Raw genomic sequence first — 20,002 nt, 5'->3', positions numbered from 1 at the left:
ATTTGCAGTTCTGGAAGGAGGTAATTGACCAGGGAACGTTTCAATAAATTCCTATTTAAAACATATTCACACACTAAAATGCGTTAATCTATAGTCAGCTGTCTAATCATCTTCGCCAATGAATGTACACTGCCCCGAGAGAACGGCATATTTGTACTGGGGGAGCGCGCTTGCAGCGGCCGAGAAGCAACACACTGCGTCAGCGGTCAATATATATAATACAAGTCCTGTAGTATTACTACAGTATCAGTATTATTAGCAATAAAACGGGAATGGATTCGTAGAATCTCTATAATTGTGTGGAAAGTGGTTACTCAAGCCACTAGTAATATTTATTTTCCAATAAATATATGTTGCGGGTTACATCGGCGCTGTCCCGCTGAAGAGCAAGATGCTCGTAGAGTATTACAGAAGTAGTAGCGGACATTTTTCCCTAATAGGTGCTCTCTTAATCGATTCACATTTTAAAATGTTGAAATTTATACATAAGACTAGGCAATATAAAATTTCCGACACTCACATAGGGCGGAGAGTAGTGCTTGGTGACAACACCTCGAAGAATTGTCAGTATCGTTCTCGTACCAATAGCACTGTAATATATTTTCATATGTTTTCTATTTTTTGCTTGCATACTCAAAAGTTATACCGTGTGTTTATATGTTTACGTCTGTAAGCCTTCCGTAATTAATTTTACATTCTCTTCCTCTCATTATCTACAACTCAAATGGTTGATCAGACATGAATCTTCTCTATGTGAGATGTGCCACATTTTGAAATAAAATTCTTTCGAAGTGTTACTGGTTTCACTCTATTACCATGGTACACAAATTATTGTCGATAGAGAACTACTGCTTTTTTCAGTAGCTTGTGTAGAAAATAGCTTTCTGATGTTACTCTAGGGAACTGCCTGGCCTACTTCTATGATATTTCTATGGCTGACATTTTACTAGTATACTTTCATTAATCTACAATGTGAATCAGAATAACATAAAAAATGCGAAAATGAAATATAGAATGTACATAGTCTACTCTGACAATAATTCAATAAAAATATTGGTCTTGTAAACCAAAATAAGAACTACCTTCTAGAACTTCAGAGAAAACATAATAAACAAAAAAGAAATGAAAAAGCTTAAAATAAAAATATATAAAACAAAGATGAGTACCATGAAAATATACAGAATAATATATTTATAAATAAAATACCAATATATTCAGCCAAAAAAATTAAAACAAATCTACCTCTTATAGTTTTTATTATGTATAGGAATAGAATTATTTACGCTGCCGTCAAATTCGAAGACATTCTGCCGAACATGCACATCTACTGGCTGTTTTTAAAATATAGGTTACTTTACCAGCACTTCCAGAGGATGTTCCACAGACAGTACGTCAGAAATTATGGTTTCAGAGCAGCGAAGATCCAGTGCATTTTAATAGTGAGATTAAGATTTTCCTAATGTACTTATCCTGGTCGCTGGTCTGGTAGAGGAGGTTATCCAATGCCGACGCGTTTGTCAGATTTTGCAGCTCTGTGGGAACAAATCTCGTGTACGAGAAACCTGTCAATAGAGGAGTTCATTGCCAGAATTACTGTTGCCTTTGATTGTAGACTATTCACGATATGCCAGGTAATTCTGAAAGAACTCGCCATTCAGACTACAGGCAATATCAACTGTGCTCTCAAGTGAACGGTCAGAGCTGGTGACGTCAGCGGATGTTAGAATTATAGTGAAGCGGTCTGAAGCGTTCTACCTTTTCCCCAACTTACAGACAAGCCTGGAATGTGACCTCTTCCATTGGTTGAATTGCAATTTTCCTTCTCCCTTTGTCTGCCGGCAATGTTTACGTCGTCTGTGAGACATTATGGAACGAAGTATAATCTTGAGGAAATAAATGATTATATAGATGACTATATAATTATAATATTGTATGAAAGTTTAATGAAGTTGTTAAGTAAAAATAATAGTTTTCCTTTTATTGAGTAAAATAAATAACAGTATAAATGAAGACTGCAGAAAAGGATTTAAATGTTGAAATATGTTGTAATTCATAACTGTTTTTTATTATTTTTTAGCAGTTTGTATTTGAAATTTCAATATAAAAAGTCAAAATCAATATCTTAATGTGTTTTTATGTTATGACTAGACCTCGAATTTTTAGGTTTGTTTATCGTAGGCTGAAATATAGCCTACGTCCTTTAATGCACCTAGTTTTAGGCAATATCATCGCTCAAGAGTTTTCGTGTTGCATGCATTTAGAAATTTTTACATAAAATTGTTGCAACCTATCCTATTCGAGCCTAAAAATCCGAGGTCTGGTTATCACGGTAATAAAATAAATGTTTGAGAACAAATATCCCATTTTGGACTTTATAGTCACCCTGTCCAGATCTCTCTCCTATTTCTTGGCTATGTGGAGATTAGACTTGAATGACCCCAGAATTTGTAAGCGTCGTTAAATAAAACACTATTGTTACTACCTTCTAATAAAATGTATTTTCCGTAAGTTAAGTAGCAAAATATACAACGACAATTAAAAATTAACTCTGATATTTTACATCGAGAACACTAAATTCGGTTATAATGCGATTCCATCGCAACTCGTACGTAAAATCTCTCTCATCTTCTTACTGGTCACACTTTAGATAGAGAATAATCCCGTCGTCTGCATAATATCCACTGATAAACGGAATTATAAAAGTAGAAAATATATAAACATTTCATATCTGATATTGCAGCCGTCATGGACAAAATTGCATCCTTCATAAGTGTCTCTGTCAAATTCATAAAATTCAGTTAAAAATAGTAACCATGTACGCAAAAAATTTAAATCCATGCTTACATAGGTATTCTATTTACTTTCCACAGTTTTTTCTTGATATTTCGAAGAGTTTTTGACGCGACTACATTTCTGGAGGTACATAGGCGTTCAAAAATACCTTGTCCCTACTAATTGATAATTTGTTGATGTAAGTGTGGCTTCCTTAGTTACTACTTCTATGAACAGATGAAGGAGATGAAAGTGGGTTTAGCTGGAAACCGCTGATATTGTCAATTATGGGAATAATTTATGATTAATCTACATAATAATCTTTCCTGACACTTTATTAACAGCCTAATAATGGTGAGAGAACTAGCGGAACATTTTCAAAGTTTGTCAATTTTTTTATAGGCCTATCTTTGGTTCTGACTTATCACGTGGTTGAAAAATTCGCTTACACGATCATAAAATCGTAGTTTTTTTGCAATTCATTTTGTATTCAGATAAATCTAATATAATATAGTGAAAATATTTTGAGTTCAATCACAAGATTTATCTATTTGTAAATGTTTATTTGCTACAATATGTATAAAATATTAACGTTTTCGCCTTTTCGGCATCATCAGATATGTTAAAACACGTAATCCAGAACTTGAATAAATTAACGAATATACATTGTAATATACATGACAGATAGATTTTCATGAGTTTTATGTATTATGTAGTTAAGTAAAAGTTTTTGTGAAAATGAATTCAAACAAGTAAATTTGGAAGGACAATTGTGATTGTATATACATATAACTCATGTTACAAACATATGTGAGTTGTTAAATGACACGCATTAAATTATTGCCAAGTACGAATATCAGTGATATGAAAGGTTTAAATTGAATTTGTTAATTATAAGTGAAATGGTAATAGCAATAAATTTAAAAGACAAAGTATTATAAAACAATGAGAGATGATTAATGATTGTAAAATGATTTCAGACATGTAACTTTGGAAGGACAATTGTGATTATATATACGTATAACTCATGTTACAAACATATGTGAATGGTTAAATGATACGCATTAATTATTGCCAAGTACGAATATCAGTAATATGAAAGGTTTAATTTGAATTTGTTAATTATAAGTGAAATGGTAATATAATAGCAATAAATTTAAAAAAAAGGCAAAGTATTATAAAACGATAAGAAATGATTAATGATTAATGATTAATAGTACCTATATACGTAATCAATAAATCCAAGATTGAAGAACAGCCAAATGTATTGCAAAACAACCACTTATGATCAATTGTAACAACATGACAATACGACACATAAGATTTTATTATTTTATCATTACTATTAATCATTTCTTATCGTTTTATAATACTTTGCCTTTTTTTAAATTTATTGCTGTCAGCAGTCGAAGATTGGTTGGAACATCGTAAATAACACCAATAAGGCATGACCTCAAATGATACGTAGTAAAATATGATTTCACGGTTTACACATATCTCTAACAAATAGACACGTATACGTATAACATTAGCTCACTCCCTGTCATATTTAGAGAAATCACAATATTAGTATCATTACGTAAGTATGCGTCTGTCTTTTGGTTGTGTCCTTTATTGACAGCAAGGGAGTCGGTCATTTGTTTTTTAAATCACACTTTTGTTCGTAAGTCAGTCTTGATAATACAATTGTCCTAAAAAAAATTCCAGTAAATTAATGTCAGGAACTGTTATTTCGCTCATTATTTATTATATCAGCCACAATGCACACTAACACTTCAACTGAACACAACTGACGAAAAGGGATAACTCGGAAACTACTTATTTTAAATGTTAAAGCTAGCTTCTTGCGAGCTTTGGAACTAGGGTAGTTTAGTTAGAAAGGGATGGAAAATCTGCGGGGTGGATTACACAGAGGAAACTAGTCTGTTTGGAAGCTGGTGTGTGCAGGCTTCTTGTTTACTGCTGCATCACAAATCATCCTGAGCTGCCGCATCACAATATTTAACGCGTAAATAAAAATTCAATTAAAATTAATAAATAATTTTCTCCATAAACTGCAGGTTTATTATGAAATTATTATTAACTGAGGAAGCTAAGCTTTTTAGCTTACATTGACGCTACGCCACTGACTATTACTGGAGCAGATTACCACATTCGAAATACTCAATTTTACAGTGACCTCAACATCAGTTTATTTAGTGACTACGTTCGAAAACTACGGAAAAATTATCTGGAAAAGCTACGCTCTCACATCAATCCTCTCATGCAAGAATTAACTCAGTGATCAACCTCCACTTGCTGCAGTCAGTTCATCTATCTCCATCACTGATGAAGAACAAAGGAAGATGAAAACGCCAGCGTCACATTAATCATATTTCTCCATACGACTGCGAAAAGCAAGGGTCCATAAGAGACCTGGAACTATTTAAACAGGCATATCAAATGCCACAAAATTGAAAAAAAACACACACACAAACAAAAAAAAGACAAAAAAAAAGTTATTTCTTTAGTTCTGACATTTCTGACTTTTCCCGTGATTAGAAAGTTCGCTTACACTGGCGTTCAAAGATACCTAACCCATACTAATCGATAATATAATTTGTCGTGTACGCTTGGCTTCTTTAGTTATTACTTCTATGAATAGATGGCGAAGGTAACAGTCAGTGTTGCCAATAGTACATAAATATACCTACATTGTAGAATTCAAAATTTCATCCCTATCTAATGATTGTAAAAGGCAATATATTTGGCGGGAAACTGCTGATACTGTCAATTATGAGAATAATTTATACGTAATCTACATCAGGGACGCGGGAGTCGTACTGTGAGAAGAACAGTCAGCATAAGTACTGTATCTGCGTACAACAGCAACTGTAGCAGGAGAAGGAGGCCAATCTGACAATATCAACTCTGACCGAATTTCATTGGGAAGTTTCCATTTTCTCTTTAGCATAAAAGACTCTGTCAACCTACAAGTCACACAGAGATTGTGTGCACTCGATGTGGGTCTCTGGCGTTTCGTCAGCCCACGCGAGTTGTGTGGATATAAAGGGAAAAGTTGAGACGGTGTCGGTGGAGTTCCCGGGTAGCTCAGTTGGCAGAGCGCTGGTACGTTCAACCAGAGATCCCGGGATTGATACCCGGCCCCGGAACAATTTTTCCCTTGAAATTATTCAAATCTGCTTTACAGGGAGCTTCACCTGAAAGACTAGATTTGCATAATATATACGTCACTGTGTACGTTAACAGAAAACAACAATTACAAGTCACACAGATTGTGTGCACTCGATGTGGGTCTCTGGCGTTTCGTCAGCCCACGCGATTTGTGTGGATCTAAAGGGAAAAGTTGAGACGGTGTCGGGTGGAGTTCCCGGGTAGCTCAGTTGGCAGAGCGCTGGTACGTTCAACCAGAGGTCCCGGGATGGATACCCGGCCCCGGAACAATTTTTCCCTTGAAATTATTTAACCTTCAGCCAGTCTTTAATGTACAGTAATGACAGCAATTTTTATTTAAGGGACCTTTAGTAGAAATATTTTATTCACATTCTCAGATCACCTACACATACGGTGTGGATATTATATAGGAATATCTAAGTGAAAAACAACTGAGATATCTGGAAAGTATAAAATCAAGATACTTGAAGAGGGCAGTCGGACTCTCCAAATACTCATTGTAAGCTACGCATACGAGTTAGCGCGGGAAACTTTCTTTCTGGACGACTTAAGACTGAGGATGCTGCTACCAGCCACGGAGAGCTACAAGGAAGTAGTGGAAGAAAGAAGACAGAAACGGAAGGAGATCACAAGGATTTCTACACAACGACAGCGAGACTGGACAAATGCCGGCTACGACACAAGATGGCTAAGACAGGGCTACCGGTGCACGGATATCAACACAGAGTGTGTGCAATCAAGAGATACCATTCCCCAAATGAAATGTGTATTTGTGAACTGTATGGGGACCAATGCGGGAGATACCACATTCTCGAGTGTAGAAGGCGTGTGAAATCTATCAGGGAAACAATACAAGAGATAGAATTGCCGTATCTATCGACAGTGTGGGCAATACCAAACTATTATATCTTTGAACGTCAGTGTATATAAATATACTTGCATCACAGTCTAGTATGACAGTCACGAAGCTTGAGTTGTGAGGGTGCTAGGAGCAATAGACTGTGCCGGTACTATTTCGCATTGTCTGTAATGGAGCGATATTAGCGATCCTAGTGGTTAGCAACTATATATGGATGTATATTTACTACATATTGAGCTTCGTGACTATATATACTAGACTGTGCTTGCATTATAGAATTCACAAGAGCCTATACTGCAAAGTCAGCAGTAGCAGCAGCAGCAGCAGAAGAAGAAGAAGAAGAAGAAGAAGAACTAAATGTACCCGTAGTCATGCAATTAATTATATTTTAAAATCCCGTACCACTTTTTTTATTTTCAGATTTCAAACGGATTTATTTTCAATAACTTAATACAATACTCTGAAGGCATTTAATGAGTTTTGCATATAATAACTAATATTTAATGGAGCTAAATTATTATATCCCTGCTTTCGCTATCGATACAGAACTCGGGACGCAGCTGAGTTGTTACTTGTTACATTTTTTAAGCTAAGTTGGCAATGGATTACGTGTCCGATCCTGTGACGTAATAATCTGTGTTTATGTGTTGTGTCCATGAAATTTGTGCTCAAAAATGTGTAAATTAAAACAAATGTGTTTGAAACAAGAATATTAAGAAATAATACAGTTGTTATTGACTGCGACAGCAATTCTATTCGAAAATTATGGGAAGATGTAAGTGCATAATATTACATAACATTCATATTTACGACCAACTAGTGTAGGAAATTGTTATTCATATAGATAATAATACTGTATTTGCATAAATTTTATCAACGGAAGAGACTTATTTTTATATTAAACGTGATATTTACGTAGTACCAATATTATACATAGTCTCTTAACAACTGCACACTACAAATACTAATGCTTGTTGATACAAGTTTTGATATGTTTTTATAATTCGTATAGTCCACACCTTTCGAAATCGCACATAATTATTTACTACATTGTCCTTAATACTTAGCTACGGAATTTGTTTCCCTTAAATTCTAACCTGGGCTTCATATTGTAGAATCTGTCAATATTTTGTAAGGTAACGTTACTTCCTAGTGAAATGAGATACTTTGAGTACCGTAATTTGTTTCCCTTAAATTCTAACCTGGGCTTCATATTGTAGAATCTGTCAATATTTTGTAAGGTAACCTTACTTCCTAGTGAATTGAGATACTTTGAGTACCGTAATTTGTTTTCCCTTAAATTCTAATCTGGGCTTCATATTGCAGAATCTGTCAATATTTTGTAAGGTAACCTTACTTCCTAGTGAATTGAGATACTTTGAGTACCGTAATTTGTTTCCCTTAAATTCTAACCTGGGCTTCATATTGTAGAATCTGTCAATATTTTGTAAGGTAACCTTATTTCCTAGTGAATTGAGATACTTTGAGTACCGTAATTTGTTTTCCCTTAAATTCTAACCTGGGCTTCATATTGTAGAATCTGTCAATATTTTGTATGGTAACCTTACTCCCTAGTGAATTGAGATACTTTGAGTACCGTAATTTGTTTCCCTTAAATTCTAACCTGGGCTTCATATTGTAGAATCTGTCAATATTTTGTAAGGTAACCTTACTTCCTAGTGAATTGAGATACTTTGAGTACCGTAATTTGTTTTCCCTTAAATTCTAACCTGGGCTTCATATTGTAAAATCTGTCAATATTTTGTATGGTAACCTTACTCCCTAGTGAATTGAGATACTTTGAGTACCGTAATTTGTTTCCCTTAAATTCTAACCTGGGCTTCATATTGTAGAATCTGTCAATATTTTGTAAGGTAACCTTACTTCCTAGTGAATTGAGATACTTTGAGTACCGTAATTTGTTTTCCCTTAAATTCTAACCTGGGCTTCATATTGTAGAATCTGTCACTATTTTGTAAGGTAACCTTACTTCCTAATGAATTGAGATACTTTGAGTACCGTAATTTGTTTTCCCTTAAATTCTAACCTGGGCTTCATATTGTAGAATCTGTCAATATTTTGTAAGGTAACCTTACTTCCTACTGAATTGAGATACTTTGAGTACCGTAATTTGTTTTCCCTTAAATTCTAACCTGGGCTTCATATTGTAGAATCTGTCAATATTTTGTAAGGTAACCTTACTTCCTAGTGAATTGAGATACTTTGAGTACCGTAATTTGTTTTCCCTTAAATTCTAACCTGGGCTTCATATTGTAGAATCTGTCAATATTTTGTAAGGTAACCTTACTCCCTAGTGAATTGAAATACTTTGAGTACCGTAATTTGTTTTCCCTTAAATTCTAACCTGGGCTTCATATTGTAGAATCTGTCAATATTTTGTAAGGTAACCTTACTTTCTAGTGAATTGAGATACTTTGAGTACCGTAATTTGTTTTCCCTTAAATTCTAACCTGGGCTTCATATTGTAGAATCTGTCAATGTTTTGTAAGGTAACCTTACTTCCTAGTGAATTGAGATACTTTGAGTACCGTAATTTGTTTTCCCTTAAATTCTAACCTGGGCTTCATATTGTAGAATCTGTCAATATTTTGTAAGGTAACCTTACTTTCTAGTGAATTGAGATACTTTGAGTACCGTAATTTGTATCCCTTAAATTCTAACCTGGGCTTCATATTGTAGAATCTGTAAATATTTTGTAAGCTAATGTTACTTCTATGTAAATTGAGATACTTTGAGTAACGTAATTTGTTTTCCCTGAATTCCTAATCCATATTTCATATTGTGAAATTTGCTGTAACATTTTTATCAACATAGGTACCTGTATTTCTTATTAATTGATTTCCATGAATTCGTAAGGCTTGTATTACACTATCAAAGATATATTTCAAGGATCTTTTGTAAAATGTATTACGGTGTAATAGGTTATCTTTTATAAAGGTTTCTGTGATAAAAGACCTTTTTTAAAATGTAAGTGCATATTGTTATTTTTTATTAAAGATATTAAAACCAATACTGCCACCAAAATGTGGATATGAGAATATGAAACAAATGAAATATTATAAAACACAAAAACAGACTAGAAAAACAGAAATAAAAGATTAGAACTGTACTCGCTGTGTTCCAAAATATGGTGGAGAGAGATGTCATTTAATCCGTTCCAAAATATGGTATAGGCCTAGATTTGTTAAAATTCTCAGTAATATAATGCAACTTTAATACATCTTCTAGATACTTATTTGTTTGATAAATTAACATAACAAAAACTAATAAATAAAGTACTGTATATTTCATTACATGTGACGTCAAATTAATAAAAGAAAAGGTCAACGTAGAGTATCCACCGCCCACTAAACGAATATTGGTTAAACGAGCGTAGAGCGACTTCCGCCGATTTTGGAATAGACACCGACGCACTTAGGTTAGGTTAGGTTAGTTTAGGCTTTTATTATCCCGTCAAGATGTTTAGGATTAGTGTAGAACTGGCCTATGTCTCCTATAGTGGGCGGGACATAAGTAACATTCACCAAAGAAAAAAACAAACTTTGTTTTGAGAGAGGCAAATTAACATAAAACTGCAATAAATTACAACCCGTTTTTATACGACTGTTGTACCTTAGACATTCTATTCAAAATTGATTGGGTTGGTGTTCCATTTTCTGCAACAGGTGTCCGTTTGATTTCTGTTCATAATGAACTATTTAAATATTATAGATTGTTGCACTACAGAAAACTAGAAATTATATTTATTTCTTTCCAAAATGCAAGATTTCACGATCTCCTATGTACCACTGCCATACAATGAATAAATGTGTCGTTTCCCCCCAATGAAAAATGTTATATTTTGCACATAGGAGTTATTGCAGGAACAACGATACTATAATCTGAGGCGGCGGTGAAAATGTATTGTATTGTTATTTTGAAGTCTTGTATATCTTTAAATATCAGTCCCATCAAAATTTTGCATAGAATAAAATTTATCGGAAATAAGTTTTAGAGAAACGTTTCTTACGTAACACTTTTCACAAAAATCAATAATAAGTGAGATATTTCGATTTACTTAATTCAGGCCACTTTATAATTCCCCTTTTCAATAAAGTATTTTAAATGACATATACCCTAGAATCTAAGTTACAACGAACTTAATTTATATTCCACTTTTCATCGAAATTCATTCTGGCATTATCGCGTGAAAAATGAAAAAAACGTCCAGACAGACGGACAGACATACATACCAAAAAAAGCGATTTTCGGTCTCAGAATTTTTGGAAAAGCGAAAATTACCAGAAAAATCTCGGTTACAGATTCATTATTAGTATAGATTACTAGTAAACATGCGGGGATGCTACAGTGGAATGGGCAGATCTCTGAGCCCCTTCGATCTCCTTGTGTAGAGAAAAGTCTGTTTTGGAAAGTCAAAACGATCACTTTTTTTAAATTTGTCGGGCTCTACCTTCCATACGCCTGGAGGCAGAGGGTTGTCCTTGTTACTACAGATGGTGTTCGGGGAACTCTATTCGACACACTTATCAGCTTTTTTCTCACTACACGTACTGCAGAGTTATGACTGAGAATGTCGGCGGAATTGAGGCTTCAAGCCTTGATATTATTTTCTCGAAAATCAGCTTGTGTTCGGGATTCCCAATTTGATGCTACCGCGTCCCAAGGCTTTTATACTCCCATGTTACCTCAATAATACGATCTTTGGGGGCTGGAAATGTGGGAAGAAGGGAAGGGAAGGGAAATGACGTCACACGATTCCCGCTAAAGATGGCATGTTGAAATGGTATATAGTGATAGCTGATTCACACACTCAAAATCATGTCAGGGCAAAGGTGTGCTGTAGCTGTTTGCCGAAGTTTTTATAATCTGAAAAATAAAAATGCAAATAACGTATCGTTTTTTTACTATTCCTATAGGCGAAGAAATTCGCAAGCAGTGGATTGTTGCTTGCAAGAGGCAAGATAAATTTGATCCTCAAACAAGCAGAATATGTTCCCTCCATTTCAACAAAGAAACCAAGAGGTAAGTTAGTATCTTAAATTCATGATTATAACAATAGGGCTGCCATATTTTAAAAAAGTTTTAATAGTACTTTCCATACTGGTATTTCATTAGGCCTATAATGATTTAGATGGCTTAGTTTTTTTTTTTACGATATGCATTTCGTTGTTATAACTATGTCACGCCTATATAAACAACTGTGGTTAAGAATACAGACAACGATAATTTTTAATTTACGAGTTCGTTTTGGCCTTGTTTAGATAGCCAGATAAAAGTATAGTAAAAAGGTGCAACGAATTTGTTCGATTTTAATGCTGATTACTAGTAAATATGCGGGAAAACTACAGTTGAAAGGGCGGGTCTCTGAGCCACTTCGTTCTCCTTGTGCAGAGAAAAGTCTGTTTTGGAAGGTCAAAATGGCCATTCTTTGAAATTTTGCCGGCCACTACCGTCCAAACGAACAGGGACAGAGAGTTGTTCTTTACACTAAATATAGATTTCGAGGAGCTCTATTCGACGGACTTATCAGCTTTGTTCTCACTACACATACGGAGGAGTTAGACAGCGAGAATATTGGCGGAATAGAGGCTTAAAGACTTGGTATTTTTTCTCGAAAATCAGCTTGTGTTCGGGATTCCCAATTTGATGCTACCGCGTCCCAAGGCTTTTACACTCCCATGTTACCTTAATAATGCGATCTTTGGGTATGGTAATGGGGGGAGAAGGGAAGGGAAATGACATCACACGATTCCCGCTAAAGTTGGCATGTTAAAATGGTATATAGTGACAGCTGATTCACATACTCAAAATCATGTCAGGGCAAAGGTGTGCTGTAGCTGTTTGCCGAAGTTTTTATAAGCTGAAAAATAAAGATGCAACTAACGTATCGTTTTTTACTATTCCTATAGGCGAAGAAATTCGCAAGCAGTGGATTGTTGCTCCCAAGAAACAAGAAAAATTTGATTAGCAAATAGGCAGAATATGTTCCCTCCATTTCAACAAAGAAGATTCCGAACTGGATTTCCGGAGTCAATTGCTTAAAATTCAACCAAAGAAGCCGAGGATCTTAAAACCAAGAGGTAAGTTAGTATCTTAAATTCATGACTATAACAATAGGGCTGCCATATTTTTAACAACTGTTTTAATAGTACTTTCCATACTGGTATCTTATTAGGCCTGTCATGGTTTAGATGGATTTTTTTTTTTTTTTTTTTTTTTTTTTTTTTTTTTTTTGCTGATATGCATTTCGTTGCTATAACAGTGTCACGCCTATATAAACAATTGTGGTTAAGAATACAGACAGCGATAATTTTTAATTTACGAGTTCGTTTTGGCCCCGTTCAGGCTATTCCGAATGCAATAAACAATATTCGAAAGCAATGAGAATATGAACATTTTGAACTGGACATATTTGAGAAGTGAACCCTGCCCTGTAAAATCGTTTCGTAAATTGGTGAACAAATTTGATAAAACTGCTGCAGTTACCAATAATAAGCTATCGGGTAGACCGAAATTAGTAGAAAAGGAATGTTTCTTCTTCTTACAATAAACTTCCATTTCCTTACGAAGAAGTTGGTGTTTTTATTTTTGCAGAACCTAAACCTTTGCCAACATTATGGCCATTTGAAACTGGGAACTTACTTTAGAATAACGTTATATTTTGTTATTAATAACCATAATAGTGATAGGATAAACAATTAACAATATCATTATATAGCTCTAATGGTCTAACGTAAAGATTACATTTTAGTTCATGCCTTTCAAAATGAATAATTTTTTACATTAAGACCATAAAATTGAATAGGCTACCTGTCTTTATGGCCTTTTGTAATTTATGATTCTTTACCTTTACAAGAGAAATAACAAATATACAGGATAAATAAGATAAAGGTCTGTGTAAGTACATATTAGAAATCTTGTGTGTGTAAGTAATTCTGACGAACCTATAAACTGTAACAGATCCTCAAGGATCAATATTAGGTCCCCTACTTTTTCTAGTGTTTATAAATGATCTTGCCCCCCTAATAAAATATGTACGTCATCCCATATTATTTGCAGATGACACAAGTATAGTAATTACAGCCAATAACTCCAACATATTCCAATCTTCAACAGAGTAAATTCTCTTCAAACTATGTGACTTGTTCTCAGTCAATAAATTGGTATTAAATTGTAACAAAACTAACATAATTCAATTTAAATCCTATGCAAATTCAACCACGCAAATTTCTAGCGCAATAATTAAAAAAAGATCCCTATTAGAAACAACAACAACCAAATTTCTTGGCTTAAAAATCGATAATGTGTTAAATTGGAAAAATCATATTAAAGAAATTACCCCCAAACTAAATTCAGCTTGTTTTGTTATTAGATCTATGCCAAAGATAGTAAATATGAATACCTTAAAAACAATATACTTTGCATACTTCCACTCGGTAATGAGTTTTGGAATAATATTCTGGGGAAATTCCACAGATAGTAACAATATATTTCTATTACAAAAAAGAGTAATTAGCAAAGCTCGGAACTTGGGGACTTATGTCTTTGCACGTGACTAAGCGACTGGACTTCAATGTCAACAAACTCCCGCTTCCAGCACGGAGGTACTGCCAGGTCTGCTACAAAAGTGGTTTCTGGCTGCAACAACATATTGATAATATTATGGTAGGTTGAAACACGTAATTTCATAGCATATATATATATAATAAAAATAAACATGAGAAATATATCAAATTTACTGTTCTGCTGTATACATTTTATTACAGTGTATGACTATCTACATTCGAAGATTTTTCGGTAGCAGACTTGAAATACTGAATGTTTTCACTGTTACTGTTTTCTGTTCGATTTTCAGCAGTTGCTAGCTGATCTCGTATCTGAGAAAGATAAGTATATCCTAAATTTTTCTCGAAAATAGTTTTCAATTAGTATGTCACTACTAGGGCAAGCCCCTCTACGTTTCGATCCATGGCTATGGACAGACTTTTCTACAATTTGAGGGACTGCAATGCCTTTCAATGAATTTCGTTTCCAGCCTCTAGTTTGTGTGTGGCACAACTTACAAAAATATAAACTCTTCATTCAAAAAAAATAATGAATCTCCTCCGAATTCTCCACGAAATTCTGTATCTTAAATTTAAAACAAAATGTATTTTCAAACTTATATAATACCCATTCGAAATAACACGTATTTTCTATTTCCTCAAACAGACCGTTTACCTTTAATTCTCTGAATGTCATTGGCTTCGACATAACAGTTTCTTCGTCCGTCTTCCTGTCATTAGTTGTGGCCACTTTCTTAGTACACACGACTGTCCCTGAGCACTTGCAGCGTGAGCTTTGTGTACGTTGTACCTGTAACCTTACTCATGCACACGACACAAGTCCCCAAGTTCCGAGCTTTGGTAATTAGAATAATGGTAGGTGCCAAATCTAGGGAATCGTGTAGGACTATTTTCAAAAAAACTACAAATAATGCCCATGGCTTGTCAGTATATCTTTTCCTTAATAATCTTCCTCATATGTAATCGTGAAAACTTTGTAACTAATTCAACAGTTCATAGCTTAAATACAGGTAAAAAAATGACTTTCATAGGCCTATTCCATCGGCAAGGCTATCGTGCTATCAAAAAGGAGTGCGTTATATGGCAGTAAATATTTTTAATGGCCTCCCTATCGATATAAAAAATGAAACTCAAAACATAAGATTATTTAGGGCCAAATTAAAGAAGTACCTAATTTCTCACGCCTTCTATTCTGTAAGTGAATTCATGACAATCAATAACACTTCATGAAATTGATACTAAAACTTTGTGTTGTACTAGTAGACTATATTGTAAATCTCGTCTGTATATATTTCATCTAGACTGTGACTATAAATTAAGATTTTATAATAGCATTAAGTTTTTTGACTTGTTCCATATTCTAGCTGTAATGCAATGTATGAATACCGTGGAATGTTAATAAATACACTACAATACAATTAGTAGGTAAGCCTGCATTGCATAGGTGATACCTACTTAATTTGACTTGGTAGTCTAGTGGTTGTGTTGCTAACTTTCAAAATCTCAAGGTTTTGGGTTCATATCCCTGTCAAAGAATAAGATTAAGGCAAAAAGAAATACTTAGCAAGCCATTTTTTTTTACTTCGTCACATCTACATAAAATTCATGTTGTATTATTTCCAGCCGTGCCAACTCTAAATTTATATCCGGATCACAATGAGATGGGGGCGTCATCATCTAGGAGGCAAAGAATGGAAAAGAGAAGACAGAGGACGTTGGATCAAGATCTACTAAGAGAAGAGGGAGGACAAAATTTAGTGTGTGAGTCAGAAACACAGTCACATACTCAAATAGAAGATAACAAGTATGAAATTCTGCTTCAAAAATACATGGTTTTGGAAGAAAATAAGCAGCTACGACAGCAATATTTGATAAGACTGAAACATATGTTTGGCGGCGAGAATGTTGAAATAACCGCCTTGGTATTTTTTCTCGAAATTCAGCTTGTGTTCGGGATTCCCAACTTCATGCTATCGTGTCCGAAGTAAGTCAAGGGGAATACAACACCGCATCCCGTTACTCGATATCGCAATTATTTCCGGACATTAGGAACTGAAGCCTTTTAGATAGTCAGAAAGAAGTCTAGGAAAGAAGTGCAACGGATTTGCTCAATTTTATTGGTAATTACTAGTATACAAGCGGGGATACTACAGTGAAAAGGGCAGGTTTCCGAGCCCCTTCATTCTCCTTGTGTAGAGAAAATGTGATAAGTGTCCCGTTTGGAAAGTCAAAATGTCCATATTTTTTTTTTAATTTGTCGGCCTCCATATGACTGGGGCAGAGGGTTGTCCTTAGCACCACAGATACAGTTCGAGCATCTCTATTCGCCCCTCATGTAAGCTTTTTTCTCACTACACATACAGCGGAGTTATTGAGGCTAGAATTTTGGCGCAGTAGATTCTCGAAAATGAGCTTGAATTCGCGATTCCCATTTTAATGCTATCTTGCAAGAAGTAAGTCAAGGGGTAATACAGGACCGCATCCCGTTCCTCGGTATGGCCATTATTTCCGGAATTAGAGACTGCAATATTTTAGGTACCAAAAAAATAAGGCTAGAAAAAAGTGCGACGGATTTGCCGGATTTTAGCGGTGATTATTAGTGAACATGCGGGTTTGCTACAGTTAAAAGGGCTGGAAACTGAGCCGCTTCGTTCTCCTTGTGTAAAGAAAATTCTGTTTTGGAAGGTCAAAATGACCATTTTTTTTAATTTTGCCGGCCTCTAACGTCCAAATGCGCGGGGATAGAGAGTTGTCATTTATACTGAGGATAGAGTTCGAGGAGCTGTATTCAACGCCCTCAGCGGCTTTGTAGTCACTACATGTACTGCGGAGTTATGGCGGCTAAAATGTCGGCGGAATGTCTCGAAAATCAGCAAGTGTTCGCGATTGACATATTGATGCTATCGTGTAAGAAGTAAGTTAAGGGGGAATACAGGACAGTATCGCGTTCCTCGGTATGGCCATTATTTCCGGAATTACAGACTGCAATATTTTAGATACCCAAAAAATAAGGCTAGAAAAAAGTGCGACGGATTTGACGGATTATAGCGATGATTATTAGTGAACATGCTGGGATGCTAGAGTTAAAAGGGCGGGACTCTGAGCCGCTTCGTTCTCTTTGTGTAGAGAACATTTTGTTTTAGGAGGTCAAAATGACCATTTTTTTAATTTGCCGGCCTCTCCCGTCCAAATGCGCGGGGATAGAGAGTTGTCCTTTATACTGAAGTAGAATTCGAGGAGCTGTATTCAACACACTAATCGGCTTTGTTGTCAGTATACGTACTGCGGAGTTATGGCGGCTAGAATGTTGGTCGGAGTAATGGTTTTAAACACTTCCCATTTTTTCTCGAAAATCAGCAAGTGTTCGCGATTGCCATTTTGATACTATCGTGTAAGAAGTAAGTCAACGGGAAACACAGGACCGCATCCTGTTCCTCGGTATGACCATTATTTCCGGAACTAGAGACTGCAATATTTTAGGTACCCAAAAAGTAAGGCTAGAAAAAAGTGCGACGGATTTTGCCGGATTTTAGTGATGATTATTAGTGAACATGCGGGGATGCTACAGTTAAAAGGGCGGGACTCTGAGCCGCTTCGTTCTCCTTGTGTAGAGAAAATTCTGTTTTGGAAGGTCAAGATGACCATTTTTTGATACTTTGCCGGCCTCTCCCGTCCAAATGCGCAGGTATAGAGAGTTGTCATTTATATTGAAGATAGAGTTCGAGGAGCTGTATTCAACGCACTCATGGGCTTTGTTGTCACTACACGTACTGCGGAGTTGTGGGGGCTAGAATGTCGGCGGAGTAGTGTTTTCAAACCCTTCCCATTTTTTTTCTCTAAAATCAGCAAAGTATTCGCGATTGCCTTTTTGATGCGATCGTGTAAGAAGTAAGTCAAGGGGAAATACAGGACCGCATCCCGTTCCCTGGTATGATAATTATTTCGGGAATTAGAGACTGCAAATATTTTAGATACCCAAAAATAAGGCTAGAAAAGTGCGACGGATTTGCCGAATTTTAGCGGTGATTATTAGTGAACATGCGGGGATATTACAGTTAAAAGGGAGGGACTCTGAGCCGCTTCGTTCTCTTTGAGTAGAGAACATTCTGTTTTGGAATGTCAAAATGACCATTTTTTAAATTTTGCTGGCCTCTCCCGTCCAACGCACGGATATAGAGAGTTGTGCTTTATACTGAAGATAGAGTTCGAGGAACTGTATTCAACGCACTCATCGGGTTTGTTGTCACTACACGCACTGCGGAGTTATGGCGGATAGAATTTCGGCGGAGTAGAGGTTCAACCGCTCCCATTTTTTTCTCGAAAATCAGAAAGTGTTCGCGATTGCCATTTTGATGCTGTCGTGTAAGAAGAAAATCAACGGGGAACAGAGGACCGCATCCAGCTGCCCGGTATGGCCATTATTTCCGGAATTAGAGACTACAATATTTTAGATTCCCAAAAAGTATTGCTCGAAAAAGTGCAAAGGATTTGACGGATTTTAGCTGTGTTTATTGGTGAACATGCGCGGATGTTACATTTGAAAGGGTGGGACTCTGAGGCTCTTCGTTCTCCTTGTCTTAGAGAAAATTCTGTTTTGGCAGGTAAAATTACAATTTTTTGCGAATTTGCCGGCCTTCCCCGTCCAAACGCGCGGGGATAGAGAGTTATCCTTTATACTGAAGATAGAGTTCAAGGAAATGAATTCAACGCACTCATCGGTTTTGTTGTCACTACATATACCGCGGAGTTCACATTTCCCTATCTGTCTGTTTATTTATATATTTATCTATTTATCCATCTACCTATTCTATCTCTCTTTATTTATGTATCCATCTATTCTATATCTCCATATCTATCTATTTATCCACCCACCTACCTCTCTATCTATCCATCCAACTATCTATCCATCGATCGATCCATGTATCCTTCTATCTATCCTCGATCATATCATCTATCCAACCACCTATAAAATCCATCTATCCATCAATCCATTTATGTCTCCATCTATCTATATATATATCTATCTGTCTGTGCCTATCTATCTATCTATCTATATACCTAAATAACTATATATTTATCTATCTATCCATCCATCTATCCATCTACCCATCTATCTATATATCTATCTGCCTATCTATGTATGTATGTATCTATCTATCTATCTATCTAGCTATCTATCTATCTATCTATCTATCTATCTATTTATCTATCTAATTATCTATTTATCTATGTCTCTGCCTGTCTGTCTGTCTGTCTGTCTGTCTGTCTATATAGATAGATAGATAGATAGATAGATAGATAGATAGATAGACAGACAGAGAGACAGTCAGACAGAGAGACAGACAGACAGATATTCTTGAGCATGTTGACTTATAGGGTGACGGTGACTCTGATCAAAAATCCTTTCACTGTATTTGCATACATGTTAGATCGAGGATTTGCTTGAAATCTTGACGTAGATGGTTGAGACATTGAAGGATTTACTTGATGCTTAGACTCTACTTTGTGTTGAAATAATGGTTGCAAAAATTCTGGAACATGAGTCCATTGTTCTTGTCTTAACTGAACACCACGTGAGAATTTTTCCTTCAATTGTAAATAGTGTTCACAG

The 20,002-nt window shown here is 35.5% G+C and overlaps 1 protein-coding gene across 4 annotated transcripts in view; it reads left to right on the top strand.

Annotated features, from left to right (window-relative positions):
• Nucleotides 1-7,173: 7,173 nt before the first annotated feature.
• Nucleotides 7,174-20,002, top strand: part of LOC138698387 (uncharacterized) — a 107,402-nt gene continuing 94,573 nt past the window's right edge. The window contains exons 1-4 of one of the 4 annotated variants that reach the window (XR_011331860.1): nt 7,174-7,580; nt 11,743-11,848; nt 12,736-12,906; nt 16,015-16,152. The gene's annotated coding sequence lies outside the window, so the exon portion shown is untranslated. The remainder of the gene's footprint in view (nt 7,581-11,742; nt 11,849-12,735; nt 12,907-16,014; nt 16,153-20,002) is intronic. The other 3 variants (XR_011331861.1, XR_011331858.1, XR_011331859.1) reach the window with 3 other exon arrangements.

Source organism: Periplaneta americana, chromosome 4 (genome assembly GCF_040183065.1).
Source record: "Periplaneta americana isolate PAMFEO1 chromosome 4, P.americana_PAMFEO1_priV1, whole genome shotgun sequence".
NCBI classification, from domain to species: Eukaryota; Metazoa; Arthropoda; class Insecta; order Blattodea; family Blattidae; genus Periplaneta; species Periplaneta americana.
This window is presented reverse-complemented; position numbering and strand designations above follow the sequence as displayed.